This window comes from Callorhinus ursinus, unplaced genomic scaffold (assembly GCF_003265705.2).
Source record: "Callorhinus ursinus isolate GAN/ISIS: 27379988/994484 unplaced genomic scaffold, GSC_fseal_2.0 scaffold2, whole genome shotgun sequence".
In the NCBI taxonomy this organism is placed as follows: domain Eukaryota; kingdom Metazoa; phylum Chordata; class Mammalia; order Carnivora; family Otariidae; genus Callorhinus; species Callorhinus ursinus.
Genome location: NW_027397064.1, coordinates 74,760,938 through 74,765,949, shown reverse-complemented (window position 1 = coordinate 74,765,949; position 5,012 = coordinate 74,760,938).

Below are 5,012 nucleotides of genomic sequence, written 5' to 3'. Positions count from 1 at the left end.
CACCATAGCACATACCCTACCCAACGTCTATCACCCAGCCACCCCCTCCCTCCCACCCCCCACCACTCCAGCAACCCTCAGTTTGTTTCCTGAGATTAAGAATTCCTCATATCAGTGAGGTCATATGATACATGTCTTTCTCTGATTGACTTATTTCACTCAGCATAACACCCTCCAGTTCCATCCACGTCGTTGCAAATGGCAAGATCTCATTCCTTTTGATGGCTGCATAATATTCAATTGTGTATATATACCACATCTTCTTTATCCATTCATCTGTTGATGGACATCTTGGCTCTTTCCACAGTTTGGCTATTGTGGACATTGCTGCTATAAACATTGGGGTGCACGTACCCCTTCGGATCCCTACATTTGTATCTTTGGGGTAAATACCCAGTAGTGCAATTGCTGGATCGTACGGTAGCTCTATTTTTAACTGTTTGAGGAACCTCCATACTGTTTTCCAGAGACACTGCACCAGCTTGCATTCCCACCAACAGTGTAGGAGGGTTCCCCTTTCTCCGCATCCCCGCCAACATCTATCGTTTCCTGACTTGTTAATTTTAGCCATTCTGACTGGTGTGAGGTCAAAACCTCATTGAGGTTTTGATTTGGATTTCCCTGATGCCGAGCGACGTTGAGCACTTTTTCATGTGTCTGTTGGCCATTTGGATGTCTTCTTTGGAAAAATGTCTGTTCATGTCTTCTGCCCATTTCTTGATTGGATCATTTGTTCTTTGGGTGTTGAGTTTGATAAGTTTTTTATAGATTTTGGATACTAGCCCTTTATCTGATATGTCATTTGCAAATATTTTCTCCCATTCTGTCGGTTGTCTTTTGGTTTTGTGGACTGTTTCTTTTGCTGTGCAAAAGCTTTTTATCTTGAAATCCCAATAGTTCATTTTTGCCCTTGCTTCCCTTGCCTTTGGCGATGTTTCTAAGAAGAAGTTGCTGTGGCTGAGGTCGAAGAGGTTGCTACCTGTGTTCTCCTTTAGGATTTTGATGGATTCCTGTCTCACATTTAGGTTTTTCAACCATTTGGAGTCTATTTTTGTGTGTGGTGTAAGGAAATGGTCCAGTTTCATTCTTCTACATGTGGCTGTCCAATTTTCCCAACACCATTTGTTGAAGAGACTGTCTTTTTGCCATTGGACATTCTTTCCTGCTTTGTCAAAGATCAGTGGACCATAGAGTTGAGGGTCCATTTCTGGGCTCTCGATTCTGTTCCATTGATCTATGTGTCTGTTTTTGTGCCACTATCATACTGTCTTGATGATGACAGCTTTGTAATAGAGCTGGAAGTCCGGAATTGTGATGCCACCAGCTTTGCTTTTCTTTTTCAACATTCCTCTGGCTATTCGGGGTCTCTTCTGGTTCCATACAAATTTTAGGATTATTTGTTCCATTTCTTTGAAAACAGTGGATGGTATTTTGATGGGGATTGCATTGAATGTGTAGATTGCTCTAGGTAGCATTGACATCTTCAATGTTTGTTCTTCCAATCCATGAGCATGGAACGTTTTTCCATTTCTTTGTGTCTTCTTCAATTTCTTTCATGAGTATTTTATAGTTTTCTGAGTACAGATCCTTTGCCTCTTTGGTTAAATTTATTCCTAGGTATCTTATGGTTTTGGGTGCAATTGTAAATGGGATCGACTCCTTGATTTGTCTCTCTTCTGTCTCGTTGTTGGTGTATAGGAATGCCACTGATTTCTGTGCATTGATTTTATATCCTGCTACTTTACTGAATTCCTGTATGAGTTCTAGCAGTTTTGGGGTGGAGTCTTTTGGGTTTTCCACATAAAGTATCATATCATCTGCAAAGAGAGAGAGTTTGACTTCCTCTTTGCCGATTTGGATGCCTTTGATTTCTTTTTGTTGTCTGATTGCTGTGGCTAGGACTTCTAATACTATGTTGAATAGCAGTGGTGAGAGTGGACATCCCTGCCGCACTCCTGACCTTAGGGGAAAAGCTCTCAGCTTTTCCCCATTGAGAATGATATTCGCTGTAGGTTTTTCATAGATAGCTTTTATGATATTGAGGTATGTACCCTCTATCCCTATACTCTGAAGAGTTTTGATTAAGAAAGGATGCTGTACTTTGTCAAATGCTTTTTCTGCATCTATTGAGAGGATCATATGATTCTTGTTCTTTCTTTTGTTAATGTATTGTATCACATTGATTGACTTGCGGATGTTGAACCAAACTTGCAGCCCAGGGATAAATCCCACTTGGTCGTGGTGAATAATCCTTTTAATGTACTGTTGGATCCTATTGGCTAGTATTTTGGTGAGAATTTTTGCATCCATGTTCATCAAGGATATTGGTCTGTAATTCTCCTTTTTGATGGGGTCTTTGTCTGGTTTTGGGATCAAGGTAATGCTGGCCTCATAAAATGAGTTTGGAAGTTTTCCTTCCATTTCTATTTTTTGGAACAGTTTCAGGAGAATAGGTATTAATTCTTCTTTAAATGTCTGATAGAATTCCCCTGGGAAGCCATCTGGCCCTGGGCTTTTGTTTGTTGGGAGATTTTTGATGACTGCTTCAATTTCCTTAGTGATTATAGGTCTGTTCAGGTTTTCTATTTCTTCCTGTTCAATTTTGGTAGTTGATACATCTCTAGGAATGCACCCATTTCTTCCAGATTATCTAATTTGCTGGCATAGGGTTGCTCATAATATGTTCTTATAATTGTTTGTATTTCTTTGGTGTTGGTTGTGATCTCTCCTCTTTCATTCATGATTTTGTTGATTTGGGTCATTTCTCTTTTCTTTTTGCTAAGTCTCGCCAGGGGTTTATCAATCTTGTTAATTCGTTCAAAGAACCAGCTCCTAGTCTCGTTGATCTGTTCTACTGTTCTTTTGCTTTCTAGTTCATTGATTTCTGCTCTGATCTTTATTATTTCTCTTCTCCTGCTGAGTTTAGGCTTTATTTGCTGTTCTTTCTCCAGCTCCTTTAGGTGTAGGGTTAGGTTGTGTATTTGAGACCTTTCTTGTTTCTTGAGAAAGGTTTGTATTGCTATATACTTTCCTCTCAGGACTGCCTTTGCTGTATCCCAAGATTTTGAACAGTTGTGTTTTCATTTTCATTGGTTTCCATGAATTTTTTTAATTCTTCTTTAATTTCCTGGTTGACCCATTCATTCTTTAGTAGGATGCTCTTTAGCCTCCATGTATTTGAGTTCTTTCCAACTTTCCTCTTGTGATTGAGTTCTAGTTTCAAAGCATTGTGGTCTGAAAATATGCAGGGAATGATCCCAATCTTTTGGTACCAGTTGAGACCTGATTTGTGACCTAGGATGTGATCAATTCTCGAGAATGGTCCATGGGCACTAGAGAAGAATGTGTATTCCGTTGCTTTGGGATGGAATGTTCTGAATATGTCTGTGAAGTCCATTTGGTCCAGTGTGTCATTTAAAGTCTTTATTTCCTTGTTGATCTTTTGCTTAGATGATCTGTCCATTTCAGTCAGGGGGGTGTTAAAGTCCCCCACTATTATTGTATTGTTGTCAATGTGTTTCTTTGCTTTTGTTATTAATTGCCTTATATAATTGGCTGCTCCCATGTTAGGGGCATAGATATTTACAATTGTTAGATCTTCTTGGTGGATAGACCCTTTAAGTAGGATATAGTGTCCTTCCTCATCTCTTATTACAGTCTTTGTTTTAAAATCTAATTTGTATGATATAAGGATTGCCACCCCAGCTTTCTTTTGGTGTCCATTAGCATGGTAAATGGTTTTCCACCCCCTCACTTTCAATCTGGGGGTGTCTTTGGGTCTAAAATGAGTCTCTTGCAGACAGCATATTGATGGGTCTTTTTTTAAATCCAATCTGATAGCCTGTGCCTTTTGATTGGGGCATTTAGCCCATTTACATTCAGGGTAACTATTGACAGGTATGAATTTAGTGCCATTGTATTGCCTGTAAGTTGAATGTTACTGTATATTGTCTGTGTTCCTTTCTGGTCTATGCTGCTTTTAGGCTCTCTCTTTGCTTAGAGGACCCCTTTCAATATTTCTTGGAGGGCTGGTTTCGTGTTTGCAAATTCCTTTAGTTTTTGTTTGTTCTGGAAGCTTTTTATCTCTCCTTCTATTTTCAATGACAGCCTAGCTGGATATAGTATTCTTGGCTGCTTATTTTTCTCGTTTAGTGCTCTGAAGATATCTTGCCAGTCCTTTCTGGCCTGCCAGGTCTCTGTGAATACATCTGTTGCCAATCTAATATTTCTGCCATTGTAGGTTACATATCTCTTCTCCCGAGCTGCTTTCAGGATTTTCTCTTTGTCTCTGAGACTCGTAAGTTTTACTATTAGATGTCGGGGTGTTGACCTATTATTATTGATTTTGAGAGGGGTTCTCTGTGCCTCCTGGATTTTGATGCCTGTTTCCTTCTCACATTAGGGAAGTTCTCTGCTATTATTTGCTCCAATATACCTTCTGCCCCTCTCTCTCTTTCTTCTTCTTCTGGGATCCCAATTATTCTAATGTTGTTTCGTCTTATTGTATTGCTTATCCCTCGAATTCTGCCCTCGTGATCCTGTAGTTGCTTATCTCTCTTTTTCTCAGCCTCTTTATTTTCCATCATTTGGTCTTCTATATCAGTGATTCTCTCTTCTGCCTCATTTATCCTAGCAGTTAGTGTCCCCATTTTTGATTGCACCTCATCAATAGCCTTTTTGATTTCGACTTGGTTAGATTTTAGTTCTTTTATTTCTCCAGAAGGGTTTCTCTAATAACTTCCACGCTTTTTTCAAGCCCAGCTAGTATCTTTAAAGTCATGATTCTGAACTCTAGGTCCGACATCATACTAATGTCCATATTGAGTAGGTCCCTGGCTGACGGTACTACCTCTTGTTCTTTTTGCTGAGGTGATTTTTTTCGTCTTGTCATTTTGTGCATAGGAGAATAGATGAATGAGAGAACAAAATGCTAACAGGTTAACAACGTCCCCAGCAAATATACTTTATACAAATCAGAAAAGACCTGAAACCAGGGGAAAAGAAAGGGAAAG